The sequence below is a fragment of the Cygnus olor genome, chromosome Z, assembly GCF_009769625.2.
Source record: "Cygnus olor isolate bCygOlo1 chromosome Z, bCygOlo1.pri.v2, whole genome shotgun sequence".
Taxonomy (NCBI): domain Eukaryota; kingdom Metazoa; phylum Chordata; class Aves; order Anseriformes; family Anatidae; genus Cygnus; species Cygnus olor.
This window is the reverse complement of record NC_049198.1, coordinates 13,521,996-13,540,883: the sequence shown is the minus strand read 5'-3', so window position 1 is coordinate 13,540,883 and position 18,888 is coordinate 13,521,996. Positions and strand designations below refer to the sequence as shown.

The window sequence follows — 18,888 nt, the reverse complement described above, 5'->3', positions numbered from 1 at the left end:
AAGATCTAAGCTTTGAATTCATTTCAAACTGGGGGTGAGACATTTATACTAACTATGGTTAAAAAGAAGGAACCTTTGGAAGAATGGTTAAGCTTAGCAAGGAATGAACATAGGTGAAGGAATCATATTAGTAAAAACATAAGTCAGTGAAATTTCTTGCTCCAAAATGTAATAACAATTCATCTGATCTTCATTTGTCCTTCGAGAGTATCTGCTTCAACCCATTATTAGAAACATTACCGTCCCACACTGAGAGCCACATGTACGGGAATCATGAGATTAACCCAACTGTGAAGCTTACACTGAAGAGTACTCAGTTCTTACCCTATGCCATCAGAAGGAAAGCTCAGAAACATGACTGAAGGTAACAGATACAAATAGCCAGAAACAGTACTAATGAAGAATATGAGCGACCTTATACTTCAGTGGAAGCCCTTACATGGCTGGAAAAAGCATCACAGTGTGTTGTAGGACAAAAAGAGTTCATGAGGCCCCAGTGATATTGGGCGATATTGGTGGTAGGGGGACTTTTGGACTAGATGATCTTGGAGTTCTTTTCCAACCTTCATTCTTCTATGATTCTACGATCCACTTACAATTTTTCCATATACAAGTACTGGGCAACAAAGAAAGCTCTGATTCCCACAGTACTGGTAATGCATTTGGAAAATGCTCTCAGTCTGATTTTTGGGATGTTCCTTTGGGGACCCAAGATTTGGACTCAATGATCCTTGTGAGTCCCTTCTAGTTCAGGATATTCTATGACTCTATGACTCAGTGATTCTATGACGATACTCTGACGGTACTGGCTGCGCCTAGCTCTTAGATCACTGTCGGTGGGGCTGATAGTTTTTTAGAAGGATGGCCATGAACGTTACACCAGCATAGCTGTTGACAAAACTGAGCTCTAGAGCTTTGAGCTTCCAAATGAAAAGCAACTGTGCAGGGTCAGAACTACTCAGTAGAGCCCAGGTCTTTGGGGCCTTCTTGGTATGGATAGTCCATCTGCCCCATCTGTGCTACAGGAGTGGTTCTGGGCATCAAAAAGGCCACCTCAGAACCTGTTCTTTGTTGCATTGGGTTCTCCATCTTTAGCACAGCTAGACTCAAAGCAAAACACTCATTGGAAAGTGTAAATACAAGTATTTGGGTTCTTCAGTGTCTGTAGCTTACTGCGAGGTTGCTACTGACTGAAAAGTCACAAAAACAGTATTTTAATCCATTATCTTGATCCTACGTGTGTCTCTTTTTCTGACTTTTCACTTTTTTTTTTTTTTTTTAACTGACTATGCTCTGTGTTCTTCTATTTTGATAGTAGAACAAAAAAATCTCTTTTCAGCAAAGGCAATGAAGGGTAGATAAGACCATATTTGTTTAAAGACATGCACATACACACCGAAACAGCTCATATTACTACTGGATCCTTTTGCTAGCAAGAATGGAAGAAATGAGCTATGGAAAATAATGTTGAATTGGAAAGGGAGTATTTTGGTAACTCAATTGTACCACCATCCAGATAACTATGAGAATGCTGATAATAGTCAAATAGAATTCTTAAGGCTTGTTTGGTACATGCTGCAATGACTGTGATAGCAGTAAGGAAGAGATTGTTCTAGCACACGTACCTCACCTGCAAAGATGTCACATAACTCTCATTTTCAAAGCTAGTTAAGTCAGATGCCTAAATTAATGGTCTGACTATCCAAAGTGATTTCCTTAATACAATTTAACTCCTTCCACCTCCATTTGAACTAACAGCTCATCATACCTGGCCATAGTGGGATCTCTAGATAAAAACTGAACTCAAAAACAAAAAGAAGGGCCTTATTCAATGGGAGCACAGTTCCTCACTTTTTCTTTTTCTTTCTTTCTTTCTTTTTCTTTTCTTTTTTTTTTAATGCAGCAATACAGCTATCTTATTTACCTTGTGGTAGATTATGGATGTGTGACTGCTAGCTACACAGTGCAATCAAAATTAAATCTTCACCCGGTGGGCTTATATGGAACTTGCAGGAAGCAACATAAATAAAATGTATTATTCATTTCTTCATTGCTTATTTGCTGTTAAGGATATGAGAATTTGCTGTTGAAGTGGCTTATGATTTCGGAGCGCAATAAAAATGAAATCAATAGCCAATATGTCCAACATTTAAAAACAATTCCTTATGCTATAAAACTTTATTTCCTACGGTGCCTTTCATACAAACTATATCCCAATAGGTTATGCATACCGAAAGAATACAATTACAGAGATAAATAATAAATAGGAAAAGGAAAGTGCAATTAAAGAGATACCAGCAAAAGGAAAAACATAACTAATACACTATAGAGCAAATGTTTCTCTTGCTTAGCTTTGTAAAAGGATATTGGTGCATAATGATTAACTTGGTGGAATACTGTTGGAAGTTATAAAAACCCTGACATACACCATTTTCAAAGGCCGCAATCAGCAGCAGTTTATCAACTGCTGCACTAGAGGATATGCTAATGTTTAAAGGGCATCAAATCAGGCCCATAAAAGCTAATGGAATTCTTTCCACTGCTTTCACAGTGTATTGGATCAGGCTTGAGTGTACTTATTAAACCAACAATATTCATCTTTTTTTTTTTTTCATCTAGATCTCTACATCAAAAGAACAAAATCCCAACAGGCCTTTTTCAACAATGGCAACAAATCACCAAAGGAACAGAAAAACTCTTTTAACTCTGGAAACTTGATGCTTTCCCAGCCCTTTTTACTCAGGTGTCATTTTGTGAGATATTTGGAAGAAAATACATTTATACATTTTCAATCTGCAAAACAAACTCTGGAGAAAAAAAAAAAAAAAAAAAGGGAACTATTAGGTTCTTCTGAAATGCAAAATGCAGTAATTGAGTAGTAGTAATTGACACAGTACTTCTATTAAGCATTTTTTTTTCTGTTACAGAAGTTCAAGACCTCCACATAAGATGGGAAAAGAACGGTCTGTAATGGTAGAAAATAACAAAAAAAATACCTGCATAGAGAGCAGAATGCAGAATATGAACCAATGGTAAAATCACTGTCCTTAAGCTAACCTATTCCTGCTTTAAAATCTACTTTACAAAGGCATGGGGCAGATTTGGTTGTCTTTCTGACAGAATAGATATGTTTACAGGTGCTTAAAATTACAACTATAGAGTCCCAATTCTTCCTAAATGTGTTATGCTGGTTTCACGGATAATCAACAATGGTTTTCAAACATCTACGAATGTATTAATTTAAATGGAAAATATTTAAGAAAGATGCAAAAACATAAAACCAAAAATTGAAAATAAGGACACAAAACTATAAAACAATTGACAGCAATATGGATGATGAGGAAAACAGAGAGTGCAAAGTAAACACTTCAAGAAAATGGATGAGAGAATGATTTCTGTGTATGATTGTATTGCCATGGTAAAAACGAGGGAGAGAAAAAGGCTATTTTAAATAAAGGACAGGGCTAACATAAGAAAAAAAAATAGTTGCAAACAGGGTCAGAGCAAATTTAATGTGAAACTCAAGAAAACATTAGTAACCAGCAAAGGAGTAAAATGTCTGAGCAAGTTCTCCAACAGGACATGAGGCAAGAGTAAAGTAGTTTCAAGATACAGCTGGACTGAGATTAAGTGAGATGGTGTCCCACAGGAGGCCAGACCTACTGACTGGGGAAGCCCCCTCCTGACATCGTCCCACCTTCCCAAAGTGCTGCTAAACTCATCAGCTCATTCAGGTATCTTCAAAACCTTCAAAACTTAGACAGTATTCTTTCCACTCCTGTCTCAAATATCTCTCACAACCTCTTTTCTTCCCACACTTTTCTACATTTCCTTCTGCCTTCCCAGATTTTGCTCCTTTCTAACTTGAAGATCAGTATCTAAACCACTTTCTCAACTGTTTTCTTACCACTAAATGGTAAATCTCCCCTCAGTACACATTGTACTGTCAAAGTCCCTGATGCTTCTTTCACCCCAGGCCTGCTAGAAAGACTCCCCTGAGACATGGCATAAGCAGAAATATGAAGTCAAAGAACTCCAGATTTTTGGCAGCAGCTGCTGAGAACAAGTTGAAAATATGCATGGATTTTCATTCTCCAGAGGGAAGACAACTTTGTGATAGCCCTGGAAAAAGCAGGGAGCACTAAAAATCTTGTAACCAGCAGCAAGGATGGAAAGCTGTTAGTCTGTTTTATTTTAAAGCTCTGAAACACATACAAATTATTGGGCAGATATTTTGGATTATCTGGATTTACCTGGTTATCTGGGCTTACACAGACACCATCACCCCTGGGAAAAAATAAAAAAAAAATAAAAATTATGATTTCAGATAAAGATAACTAGAGCAGACAACTCTCTTCACCTGAACTTTACCAAAAGCTCTACCAGGCAGAGCTGAGAAAATACAGAGATTTCCTCTTCCACCAAAGGAATAAACAGGAATAAATACTACTTTAAATATTTTTTATATTATTTTCTTAAGCTCAAATTGAACAGACACTTGGAGAGAAAACCAGCAAAAGTTTTGAACATAAGCTTTCTTCCTAGTAATCTAAATTTGGTTTCCAGGCTCTTTGTTCTGCATTGTTCTATAAACTTGTACCATGTAGATAACCCTGATAGTTATTAAAGTTTGTGACCCTATAGACCACATACAATAACCTTATTCTTATGCCTTAATTTTGGTTCTGGTCATCTTTAGCCTAACATGGAAAGGCATAATGAAGTCTAGTGTCTACATAAAGCTGGATAAATTCAATGTGGAGAGGAACATACATTTTAACAATGAAGGTAATCAGTTACCAGAACAACACATACATGGTCACAATGGATTTTCAGTTATCACTGAAGATTGGGTATCTTTCTAGAAACTATGACACAACTCAAGCAGAAGAAAGGTTTTATGCAGGGAAGTGAGTGAATTGTTTATGTCGTTCCATCTGGCGTTAATCCTTTTGAATCCATTTCAGTATGCTTTGTTATTACTTTGGCAGCAGCACCCTCATCTTAGCCAGCACTGAAAAGGCACTGCTGCATAAGCATCCCATATTCTTTGTTCCTCCAGGTTCAAAATTGACCAGAATGGTCCCCAACATGCTGCACCCAGACTTGGCTCTCATCCTGTGCTTGCACTCCATGGATATAACCCAAGTGGTCCCACTTTCTGCACCAAACTGCCATGTCCTACGTTTAAATGCTCCTAAATTTGTTGTGTGAGAAAAGGCTTTACCCTGCGACAGGTTTCTATGGTGAGCAATCTTTTATCTTTAAAATTAGAAACTAAGGCATGAATTCCTTGGTCTATATAGTTAGCTGATTTTATTTTATTGGGACCAAGTCAAAGACCCACACATCTCATGCTTGGCTGTGTACTATTCTGCACAAGCAAGGGTCACAGAGCCCCAAACAAGCAGCAGAACACCCCAACTCAATCTCCCAGGCTCTCCAGACAGCAGGACATTGCTTCACCATCCTGTCTAGCCATACTGAGGCAAAGTCTGAACATGTGAGATGCACGAGTTTGATGTTTATGTATGTTTCATGCAAAATCAATCAATCAATCAATCAAGTAAGAAATTCAACTTTTCTTTTGAGATGATTAATCATTAGAACAAAACACTTCTGGGAAAACAAGCACTCCACTCAACAGATCTAGAGGCCTTTCTGAATAGGTTCATTACCACTTGGATGGCTGTATCTCTGACCTGTATTGCAGAGGAGAACAAATGAAAAGTTTTTATGGCCATTTGCCATATTATTGGAAAAAAAAAAAAAAAAAAGGAAAAAAAAAACTTTTAAAGCAATTTCTAGAGAAGCATTGCTACTGTAAAGCTAAACTAACCAAAAAAAAAAAAAAAAAAAAAAAAAAAAAAAAAAAAAAACCAGAACCCAAAACCCTTTAACTTCAAATATAACTTATCAACTTTCAGAGCAGGGGCTCCCAAAATTTTCTGCCTGGGTACCATAGAAAGAGAATTCCAGGGCACTGTGGTAATTATAGAGTCAGTAACTGCGACGGCTTTTATCTTGTGCATCCAGCACTGACATCTCTCCTGAAGCAGAATCAGCAGTTCTTAGCTATCAGTGAAAAAGGTAACAAGCAGATCACTCCACTTCAAGCAGGGTAACTTGCAAGCAAGTGAGGACATTTATATTAGATCTTATATATGTTTAGAGAGAAGAATTGAAAGTTTGAAAGCAAAAGGCTTCCATACAAAGACAACCCTCCAAAAACAAACAAACAAACAAACAAACAAAAAAAACACATACAAAAAAAAACACCATTAAAAACAACGTGTTGTGACTGACTGTGAAAAGAATCCCAGAACTGAATTGCATTACAGCCTGAGAAGCACCAGCTCCTAAGCTGATTTGTTCACTCAGGTCCACTGTGGCCCAGTGAGACATTGATAATCTGCTTGAATTGGATCCTTAAAGAAATTCCGGCTTCTAACACTAAATTCTAATGAAATCTGGACTGATAAATAAATGTTAAGCATACTATGTGGTACTATCCCAAATATCGGCATACACATAAAAAAAAAATAATAATAATAATAATAATAATAATAATATTTAATAAAATCCTTCATTTTAGAGACAATTAATAAAGCTTTGTATCTGAAAGAAGTGCAAGCTGAGCAGAATTACTGCAATTCCGGGCTTTGTGTGACATCTAGTGGAAAAAAAAGGCTATTGTCACGGATATTCGGTCAGTGTTATACACTAATACAAGGAAAAAATAACCAGGAGATAATACCAAGGATGCACTCCTTCTGCAAGCTATAATCTTGCCTGTTGTTACACGGTAAGAACAGTGGTGAAGGTACAGCAGCCCAGATGCCTGCATGGGCTGACAATTTCAGCATGTTACTGGGATCTTTCATAGCCCATGCTCTGAGCTCACTTTTTCCTCGTTGTTCCCATTGCTACCTCTTTTTGCCACAAGGATGTCAGTATGCTATGGTAGGTCACACTGTGGATCTGCCCTTCTCAGCATCCCTATCCAAGAACAGCCCCTGAAGAGTTACAGGCCTTCCCAGAGTGCTTTCCCTGCCTTTAGCAGATTCTGGCTCAGAAACACCCACGGCAAAGATGTTACTTTGTGTCAAACAGCTCTTGAAAATTTTGTAAATTATTTATTAAAAATATTATTATGATGAGAATTTTTCATTTTCCTCTATTCAAATATCTTGTCATATGCTTGAATCCACACTAACTTTCAGCATTCACAGACATGTCAATGTTTTCCACAGTTCAGAGCGTGTGAAGAACTAACTCCTCACAACTTCAAATCCGACACTATCTTCCTTGATTCATTAATGTCTCCCAGTTCTGGTATTATCATGAAGAAGAGTGGACCATCTCCTTGTGTACCTTCTCTGTACTCTTCTTGGTTTTATAGTCATCTCATTCATCTCCCTCTCTAAATTATCTACATTTGCAGGCAGCACAATACTTGTCTGTGTAGTTCAACCTTGTACAGATGTTGCTGCAAATTCTTGGTCATCTTTGCTGCCCTTTGAAATACTTTATTTTTGTTCTTCTAAGTCTTGTCAGTGACAGGAGTTCTGAACTGGAAAAAGTGGTTAGGATACAGTTCAGGTCTCTCTAGTACCATAACAGTATTTCCTTTTTTGCATACTTTTTCTTTCCTTGTAATTCTTAATATTCCATGCATAATTGACTCTACAAAGAGAGCTGACATTTTTACAGAAACATGTGATGAATATCTTTCCTGAGAGTCAATAACTGTACTAATTCCATCATTGTGCCTGTATTTTTGCCTTCTTTTTTCCATATATGCATCATTTCATGTTTTGCAGCACTGGATTTCATTAGGTATTGTACTCTCCAGCATGAGATCCTCCTGAGAGGCAAGTAATCCTCCATAGCTGTTTCTAGTTTCAAATGCCCTCTGTAATTTATTATCACAAGCAGACTTTGTCACCCCCTTCTCATTCCCTTCTTCTACATCATTTATGAGTATGTCAAAATATACAGGCCCTAGGACAGATCCTAAGAGGACTCCAGTGGTGACTTCCCTAAACTAAAAGCTGACTTTTATTCCTACTCTTTGCTTCTGCCTATAACCAGTTATTAATCCATGAAGAACCTTTAATTTGTTCTATCACAGATGAGGGTTTTCTGTGAGAAACCTTGTGCAAAGTCTTCTGGAAATCAGCAGGAATTTAACACGGTCACATTACCAAGAGCTTCTTCAAAGAGTTCCAACACATTCCTGAAGCATTATTTAGTTTTTGTAAAGTTATACCCATCCTTCTCTGCACACACATCCTTCATACACATCCTTCTCTTCTCTTTAAACACAGCTTCCTTTAAGGTAAGACTTCTTAGTACTTACTTGTCTGTTGTTCCTCAGCTCCTGAGCCAGCAAAGTATGTTCTGCTAATGTATTTCCCAAATACCAGATACACATATCTCATAAAGGGTTAATTACCCACCTCCCAAGGACATGCAAACATAAACCTCAATTTCATTCCACTGAAAAAGTTAACCAATTAGGGGTTAAAACAAGTTTAAATGAACATGAGAAGCATAATGAAGATGAAAAACTTCTGTCTTTATAGCATCATTCTTGTGAATCAGAAATAACATAAAGGCCATTTCACAGTGAGCTGCCTGTGCTCTCTGTTCTATCACAATCTTTTGTATTGTCCCCAGTCCATAGCAGTTGCCCCAGGCAAGAGTAAAGCCACTCTTGGGAGACATAACAAGCCAAGAACAGTGACAAAGGGCTTCTACAGCTGGTATCCAGGCTACATTTAAGAAAGATATTCCTAACTGAATACATATTTGATGTACATAACTTCTCATCCCTTTAAGGCTCCCAGTCCTTGTCACTTAGAAATAACTTGTCATCAAATCCACAGTCACTGGGAACAACCTTACCTAGGGACAGGAACTTTTCCCCTGATTTCTGTGAACTCATGAAACGTACCTCGGGTTAAACACAGGTAAAAGAGAACAAAGTAAAATGAGAGACACTTGCTTCCATTCTTGACCTCACATAATTCTTTTTTCCCTGTTGTCTATCCCAATTCTCCTGCCCCTAAATCTGTCTTCAAACACAATTCATAGAATCATAGGATCATAAAGAACCATTTGTCCTCTTCTGTCATCATCAAGCAAGTATCTCCATAGACACCTGTACTGTGGTCTAGCATAGCCTACTAGAATATTTCATAGAATCATAGAATCATTAAAGTTGGAAAAGACCTTCAAGATCATCAGGTCCAACCATCACCCTACCACCAATATTACCCACTAAACCATGTCCCTGAGCACCACATCCAACCTTTCCTTAAACACCCCCAGGGATGGTCACTCCACCACTTCCCTGGGCAACCTGTTCCAATGCCTGACTGCTCTTTCTGAGAAGAAAAGTCTCCCGATTTCCAACCTAAACCTCCCCTAGTGCAATTTGAGGCCATTTTATCTAGTCCTATTGCTAGTTATCTGTGAGAAGAGGCTGACCCACAATTCCCCACAACTTTCTTTCAGGCAGTGGTAGAGAGCAATAAGGTCTCCCCTGAGCCTCCTCTTCTCCAGGCCGAGCAACCCCAGTTCCCTCAGCCACTCCTCATAGGACTTGTGTTCCGGGCCCTTCACCAGCTTCTCTGCATACACTCCAGGGCCTCAATGTCTTTCTGGTAGTGAGAGGCCCAAAACTGAACACAGTACTCGAGGTGTGGCCTCACTAGAGCAGAGTACAGGGGAATGATAACCTCCCTGGTCCTGCTGGCTGCACTATTCCTGATACAAGCCAGGATGCCACTGGACTTCTTGGCCACCTGGACACACTGCTGGCTCATGTTCAGGTAAGCATCGACCAACACTCCCAGATCCCTTTCCTCTGCACAGCTTTCCAGCCACTCTGCCCCAAGCCTGTAGCGCTGCATGGGGTTGTTGTGGCCAAAGTGCAGGACCCGGCTCTTAACCATGTTGAACCTCATCCCACTGGCCTCTGCCCATCAATCCAACCCGTCCAGATTCTCCTGCAGGGCCTTCCTACCCTCTAGAAGATCAACACTTCTCCCCAACTTCATATTGCCTGTAAACTTACTAAGGGTGCACTCAATACCCTCATCCAAATCATCAGTAAAGATATTAAAGAGGATGGGCCCCAACACCAACTCCTGGAGAACACCACTGGTGACCGGTTGCCAGCTGGATTTCACTCCGTTCACCACCACTCTCTGGGCCCAGCCACCCAGCCAGTTTTTAACTCAGCCAAGAGTGTATCTGTCCAAAACATCGGCTGACAGCTTCTCCAGGAAAATACTAGGGGAGACCATGTCAAAGACTTTCCTGAAGTCTAGGTAGACTACATCAATGGCCTTTCATTCATCCACTAGTCGAGTTACCCGGTCATAGAAGGAGATGAGGTTGGTGAGGCAGGACTTGCCTTTCATGAACCCATGCTGACTGGGCCTGATCTCCTGGTTGTCCCACATATGCTGTGTGATTCCATTCAAGATGGCATCACCTTTCCTGGCACCGAGGTCAGGCTGACAGGCCTGTAGTTTCCTGGGTCCTCCTTCTTATAGATGGGTGTCACATTGACAAGTCTCCAGTCACCCAGGACCTCTCCATATGACCATGACCATTGATAGATGATGGAAAGTGGCCAAGCAACTCCATTTAAAACCAGCTCAAACTTGACTTCTGCAAATTCTTGAGTTCCCCAGGGTAACACATCATAACATCATAGAACATCCTGAGCTGGAAGGGACTCCTGAGGATCATTGAGTCCAAATCCTGTATCCACACAGAGTAACTAAGAGTTAAACAGCATATCAAGGAGCATTGCCCGAATGCTTGTTCAATATTGACAGGCTTGGGACCATGTTTGTTTGCCCTCATGAAACGGCTAGTAACTGAGGATAGAGCCCTTAATTTTGTCTAATTCAAGCAAACGCAAACAAACAATTTATTCCTTCATTACTTGAACATGTCCTACAAAGTTCTTCCACCCAACCCAATTTAAAAGTGAAACACACATGCACATGAAACAGTAGTTTACCTGATATTTTTAATTATCACTGCACTACTGAGGTTCATTAAGAAATACTGATACTTTAAAATTAATCAAGAGCACAGCCTGAAGGATCACTTTTGTACCATGCTTTGAAGTTTAACAACATCTGGCTTTGATGGGCTCATCCCGGAGAAATTCTGGGATGGTTAACAGAGGCTGTCCTGCCTCCAGTTGTGACAAATATTCGTTTGTAGACAGCTAGCAGCCGCAGAAGAGAATAAAATGTTACATCTGCCTTCTTGCCACTAGTCACAAAAATAAAAAATAATAATAATCAAAAAAAATTGGCCACCAGATGTATTCAAGTAGTTAATGGAGCACTGCTTGTAACAAGAAGAGACATAAGAGGGTTTTTAATGCTAGAAGCTAGCCATGCTACTGCTAGGGAAGGGGAATTCAGAACATGCCCTCATACATCAAATCCCTGCTATGTTGTTTATGAGCAGCAATTTGAGATCAGGACTGGATTTGTAGAGGTATGTGAATTGTAAACAGTTTGCAGAAATGGCAACCAAGATTCCAGCATGCTTACTGTAGGCCTGGAGAGGTTTGCGAGGCATTATTGTTCTTTAAACTTAATTACCAGGTACAGTTAAATCCTAGGCCAGATTTTTATCTTATACCATGCAAGGAAGGCTGAATTTGATCTTTTGAAGGCATGTCAGTCAGTTGCTGGGAATATCACATGCATGGTCAGCATAGGATATGCCCACTTATGCTATTTCAACACTGCTAAAGGAATCCTTCTAATATTTTATGTTCAACTCTGAGATGAATTCAAATAACTACAGCAAGGTCCTTTCTTATAGAACTGTGCAGAGGGCATTTCAAGCTAACAAAGCTTCAGCAAGAATGGAAAAGAACAGCTCTCTTACAGTGGCTTGGAAGAAACAGAAATAGAATCATAGAATCACAGAATCACAGAAGTGGTTCTGCACATTACTAAGATGTCAAAACATGTAACCTCCAGAGGTTTATGATTTGGACGAGCAACGAAGCCTAGCTGTACAATAAGATCACTTCAATCATAGCAAGTACAGCAGTTCAGGCTCGCGGTTCATTGAAAGAGCTCTAAGGAAAACAGGACTGTTGCCAATGGCTTTAAGTCACAAGTGAAAGGACCCATATATCAGAAAAGGCTGAAAACTCCCATGTTGACTTATTGCCAGACAAAGAAGCCCAGGAGCAAATATCCCAATCGAGGTCAACATTTCCAGTGTTCAGTGTCCGAAATTTTGGCTCAACGCAAACCTGCAGCAATTTCTAAAGATATGAGCCGCCTAAGAAATTCAAACCAGCATTCAGAATTCGGGTTGCACTGAGTACAGCTTTGATCAGAGGCTCTTAGCACTTCCCGCCTTTGTAAAAATCTACACAAGTGTATGTGGCAAGAATATTCAGTCAATAAATAGGGATTTGTAGGTTTAAAATAGCATCAGCTGAAATAGTAGGCTCGCATCATGTAAACGTTTTTGCACTTTAAATTCTGATGTCAGGCATTTGGCCCCTAACACAGCCAACATTTTTTCAAGCCGCTTATATAACGCAGGGTAAGTACTGGACTTAACGAAAAAGCCTAAAATGAATTTGACAACCAAAAACCATTACACTGAAGCAGATGAAAGAGACCTGCAAGCAACTCTGCGCCCACCCATGGTTATGATGGGGGTGGCCAAAACCTCCCTAAGGCTCTGAGCCATCGAGCCAGCCGGCAGCAGAGCTTCGAGGCTGTGTTTGCCGGTCGCACGCCGTGTCTGGAGGCAGCCCGGGGCCGAGATCGGGGCCGTGCCCCGCCGGCCGCCAGAGGGTGCCGCTGGCCCGCGGTCCACGCCGGGGCTGGACGGGTCCCCGTCCGGCCGGGCTCGATCGTCCTGGAGGGGCGAATTGACCCCAAATCCCGCTTCCTGAGCACGTTTTCCTCCTGTTTGTGCCGTTTTCAAAAGCTGGAGGGGGTCACTCTGAAAGACAGAAGGTTACATGAGGTGGGAGACATAGAAAAAAATGTAGAGAGAGAGAGAGAGAAAATATGAGAAGGGTGGAAAGGTAGACCCTGCACAATGCAGGTAAAAGAGCAAAAAGTCAGAGCAGTGACGGACGGGTGCCCGATCATGACAACAGGTCTGAGTTTAGCCTAAACTGCTGTTTTCTCATCTCTCACTCGAAGTAGAGACAAACGCTAGTAGAAAACGAGAGCAGTGTTATTACGGAATGTTTTAGGATGTCTGCTTTCAGCTATTTCTATCTTACAAAAATATTACCCTTTGTTCTCATTTTTCTTACATTCATTAGAGGGGATTTTTTCCTAGGAATCTGATGAATTGCTGCTGACTGTTTGATGAGAGCACTTCAGATATTTTACATAGGACTGAATAATTTCAAGATGGTTTGGGGTTTGATTTCCTGTTGGTTGAAATTCTCATATTACCGACACGGACTGTATTTTCATTATAACTTGTTCAGAATGAATGGAATTGTTCCAAATTAAAATGAGTTTATTCCGAAAAAAAAAAAAAAATCAGGTCTTTAAACTAGAAAAATAGAATTATGAGCAGGATTTTGTGTGTTCTGTTTTTCTGCTTACAGAAGGATCTTACGGGTCACAGAATTATGCCCTCCATGATCCAACTTTTTTATATGTAACGCTTGCTGTTCTCAGGAAATGATACTGAAGTTCACAGCTGAGTAATGCAAAGATATCTTCCGAAGTTCTTAAGGGCTTTTACCCACAAATGAACTTAGAAAGTAGTTCTCAAAGGTGATAATTGCTCTATTTACTTCAAGAGGCTGAGTCTGAAATCGGCTGTCAATACCTAATTTCATGAACTAATTTCAGTGCTGGTTGTTTTAGAAGAAATAGTCAGCAATTCTGCTTACCTGACAGTACTTGAAGTGGCAGCAGCACTACCTGCCAAAAAGCATCCAACTCCACCCCTCTGGCTTTAATGCTTAGTTATTTGTTTCTAACACAAAGATACCTGGGTTTACTACTACAATCAGATCAGTCCAGTGAAACATTGTGGAGAAGCTAACTTAGAGGTAGTATTACCACTGAGGATACAGTTCAGCAAAGTATTTTGCTTAGGTTATGCTTAATTTGAAAGCCTGCATGTAATCTTAAAATCTCACAGTAGTTTATCATATAGTTAGCTGCTTCCTAAACCTGTTTTTAATTTAAAAGCTCTGAAAACCTTTTTTTTTTTTTTTTTTTAAATAGATTGAGGCTGTAATAAAGACTGAAAGGACTGTAGAAGCACAGTCCTAAATATATCAGGAATGTCAATAATGCATTATGTTAATACTGGCTTTCACAAATATTTGTGGTACCCATGCAGCTGAAGTCCCTTTGAACAGAGCACAGAAGAAACACCGGATACAGCCTCTGCATGCATTGTCTTTCTCAGCCATGCTGCCCACTTCAGCCAGTCTCAATTTTTTCAAATGCCAATTAACAGGTGTGAGAAATGCTGCTTCTTACCCAGAGACTGATGTCTGCAAAACAGCAATACTATCTTGGCAATCCAGTTCGTAGCATAAATATCATGGTGTTTGAGCCCTTGGGGCCTGTGGAGTTTACAACTATGCTGTCAAGATCGCTTCATTGGGATAGTCCTTGAAGTCCTGCCAAAACGTAGGGGACTCCAGTGCTTTTATGTGCTCCCAAACACAGCTCTGGCTCCAGGAGTCAACACTCTCATCAGGCTGAGTGATGGTGTGAATCTCAACCCGCGAGCTGAGATTCCAGCAGGGAGTGTGACAGTGCATGCTTGCATGATGATGCCAAAGAAGCAGGTGACACTGGCTGATAGCTGCAAGGAATAGTAACTGGATGGCTTCTTGTTACATATCCTCAGAACTTCACAGGATGGAATTAGAGAGAGAGGAACAGTTATAAAATGAGGTTACAAAATCCGGATGTCCTGATCAATTCGAGACAGTTGTAAGGTACCTAACACTGCATGCACAGGCAAGAACAACATTCAGCACTGGGTCAGGATCTGTTTGCATCATATTTTGACTAATCCAAGGATTAATCACATTGCAAGTCAATGAGCTGTTACGCTCTTCCAGGCACTCTAGAGACTGCCTGGAGAGAGAAAAGAAGGGTTTGGCACATCAAAATGGTGATACGAAGAAGTGCAGAGCAAGTATGTTTTCCTTGTAACAAAAAACTACACAGAAATAAAGCATTTCAACATAGCTTGGAAAGAAAAACAAGAGTTAAAAGGGCAAAGTTTATCTCGGCCACATCACAAAAAAATCAAGAGAGTTGCATCAGTTCCAAATTTGGCCCTCCACATCTATAATAAATGGAGAGCAAAGGCAGCAGTTTGGAGTCTGAAGTGCTTCATTTCTGGAAGTTCTCAGGAATCACAAAAGCCTTCAAAATTAACACCACTCTTGCAAAACATGGCATCATTGACAGGTTTCTGTGCATTATGTGTATTTCTGCTGCTGTTAAGCCTTAAATACTGAGATAGCAGCAGATCTGGTTCTCACCTGGGCCAGAATTTAAAGAGATCTAAACAGAGCATTTAAATGCCAGAGTATGTTCTGCATTTTGTAATTATCCTCAGATGTACTCCCTACCACAAGTAAATAAGATAAAATCTTTCAGCTTAACCATGGAAGCTCTGTTGAATGTCAAGCAATTTTGTCACCTGCATGTCACTGTCTTGGTTTTTAGAGTATTTATCCAAGGGTAGCATACAACCCTGTTGTGATCTTTACCTGTTTCAGCACGAGAAACCAGCCATGCAGTTCTACAATGGAAAGAGAGGCTGCTAGACCACTGCTGCTTTTGAAGAGCTTTTTTCTTGTGGTTCTCCATTAATAAAAGGCACAGTATCCAGATGAGCCAAAAGTCAACAGCAGAAAATATGTTTGAGAGGTGTCATTAATGGACATACTGTTCCTACCTGTGTGTTGACCTTAGGAACAAATGAATTCAGGTAAGTGTTCATTAGAAACAGTTTTTGCAGTAAGCAAGGAAACAAGCAAACTAGTTAGGTGTTACTATTTATTGTTTTCTATTTCTTCACTCAGAGGGTGGTGAGGCACATACACTGGCTGCCCAGAGAGGTTGTAGATGCCCCATCCCTGGAGGTGCTCAAGGCCAGGCTGGATGGGGCTCTGGCCAACCTGATCTAGTGAGTGGCATCCCTGCCCATGGCAGGAGGGTTGGAGTTGGATGATCTTTAAGGTCCCTTCCAACCTGAGACATTCTATGATTCTATGATTCTATGTTACCAATCTCTTTTAAGACACTATGAAATAAATCCGTGCTCAAGGTCAGTTCTGCAATTTACCCAATATCCTTAACCTCTGGCAGAGAAAGACTGTGATACTGAAACACTTATGACAGAATTGTCCAGACACTTTTTTAATGTTCAGTAATGGAAGGTGCTGAGCATACTTCTGTTTCCTCAAAGTAGCAAAAATTCATATAAATTTCAGGTTCAGAGACAACATGCTGTATTCTCTGGTAAGATTTATTTTGAGCTGAATTCTGCAAGGTATTGCCTATGTACTGGAAACTGGTAGTTAAAAGTACAGAGTTGATAGCATTAAATAATGTGGCAGAGATTCTTATTCCCTTGTACAATGCAGCTCCTATGAAAAGCGATTTAAGTGCTGATCTTTTTATAAAAAAGGAATAAAGCAAGGTTGAATTTACCTGTCAAAGTGGTTCTTCTATAATTCATTATGGAAAATTATTAAGTTAAACCCATGAACTGAAATCTGTATTGTACTGTTCAAGGATAATGAAAGTTATACCATGGTTTTGTACACATGCCTCCTAAGCCTCATTTAAAGGGAACTTTTTGTGCCTTATCACATGGTTCCTACTGAAACAGTCACATTTCCTCAGACCCAAGATGGAGAGAAATGTAGTTACTGATTCCCTGGTCACAGTAAATCCATGTAGGCTGATCCTTAAATGTTGGCTTTTCCCATTGACCATTTCTAGACAGGTTAGTTTACAGGACTCCAATTGAAACAGTGTCCCCAGCACTCTGGGAGATGGAAAGATGAGTCTACAAGCTGTGAGTGTTTGCTAAACCCACATCTTCTGAGAAGTCAAGTGAACAGATTTGGCCTCACATATGCCTGTTTACATGCTCGTGGAGTTACGGTGCTGATGTGCACAGCAAGGAGCTGCACAGGACCAAGCAGTACTATGTCTTCCCACTGTCATTTGTTCTCAGGCTATTTCTACCTGCCCAGTGCAGCTCCAGAGCTTGCCACATCCCATCCGCCCGCTTTGCTTTTATATCTGCAGTGAACAGAAGGCTGCACTGTGCTGAAATATACGGAACAGTGCTCCATCCTGCAGGAAAGATGTATTTAATCTGTTCCCTTCTACCTTTAAAGAATTTTATATGGAAAATATTTTCAGGTTTGGTTTGCTTAAAGATGTTCACAGAGCAATCTGTGCCCTGTAATTCCTTGAATGTCCTCTTGGCAGTATATGTATTTATTCATATGTTAAAAGCATTTCCTTAAGTTTCTTGATCACTAGCTGTTGCATTCTGTTGCTCTGTGCTAAGTGAAAGATACCAAATATGAGCTACAGCAGCCTATTTCCTAACACAGGAAAATTCCTATTTCCTCATATGAGCAGCAATTGCTTACGGCCTCGGTTGGCTGTGACCAGCAATCTGCTCTAATCCCATGCCTGTGTGGATCATAATCTTGGGCAGACACCTGCTACTAAAGCAGTTCACTGTGTGATGTGGTGACTGCATCCCAATGGCAGTGGGTAAGTGATACTGCCACCCACAACCACCTGTTCTGCCCACATGGCAGCCTGCTACCGAGGTGGTCCGCAGAGACACTGCAGCCACCTCCAACTGCAGGGTTGTGTGCCTTCTGGAACAGGGACATGTCTGTCTGGTGTTAAGCGGTTCTTAAACATGCCAGTCTGCATTTCAGTTCAGATGTCCAGTTCATAATGCAACCTAGACCATTAAAAATGTGTGTGCCACAAGCTCGGAAATGCAGATGAATGAAATATCTGCAGCAATGCCTGTGAGGCTGGAGATGCCATGGCTAATCTCCATTTAGGGTCCTATTTAGGTTTTGAAAGTCCTGGTCTTCTTCTTAAGCTGCTTTATAAGACATTGTTTATAATTGCTGTGCTTCTGACTGTCAGGGCAGAGTAAAGTTGTGTTGGTGAGACACCTCCAAGCAGGTGAAGCTGAGCCACAGACACTGCTCCTCCCCACCTTAAGATCCTTCACATATTTCTTCTGCCAAGAGAACTGGAAAAGCTATTTCATTAGAGACAAGGGAGTACTGTGACAATCTCACCACATCAATTCAGATGTGCCCAAATGTAGCGCAAACTTGTTCCCAAACTTGTTCTTTATTAGGGCATGATCCAGAAATTTGTTATTACTCAGCTTTGTCCCTGCTACCATTAGATGTACTTCTGGACCTAAGTGGAAAATCCACATTATTAAGACTATGATCCCACAGAAAATGTTTTCAGGATTCTCTTTAATTTTAGGACTTATAGGTCAGAAGAGTGAATACTGTAAGACAATGGTTAATTCTTTTGTCAAGCTTCTTTCACCAGATATACTTTCCACCACTATATTGGAAGGGGAAGGAGTATGAAACAGCATTAGCTTCCCAAATGAGCAGGTTTTACCTTCAGATACTTCAGGCTGCAGTTCCACAATTTTCCAGACACAAACATACAGTTTTTCTAGTGCTGCCATAGTCAGAGATCTGGGTAAGGAGAGGAAAGCCAAAAGCTAAGGGTGAAATAGAAAGTGAAGAGGAGAAGTCAAGGACACTGGGAATTTACTTCTGATGATTGTACC

General features: G+C 40.3%; 1 long non-coding RNA gene across 3 annotated transcripts in view; it reads right to left on the bottom strand.

Annotated features, from left to right (window-relative positions):
• The window catches only part of LOC121061286, a 137,651-nt gene that overhangs the window by 19,798 nt on the left and 98,965 nt on the right, over window positions 1-18,888 (bottom strand). Inside the window, exons 6-7 of one of the 3 annotated variants that reach the window (XR_005815029.1) lie at window positions 18,714-18,793; window positions 11,039-13,017 (exon numbers count right to left, since the gene is read on the bottom strand). The exons of the other annotated variants lie outside the window; for them this stretch is intronic. This is a non-coding gene — a long non-coding RNA (uncharacterized LOC121061286). Of the gene's footprint in view, window positions 1-11,038; window positions 13,018-18,713; window positions 18,794-18,888 lie in introns of those variants that run through there. 3 annotated transcript variants of the gene reach the window in all.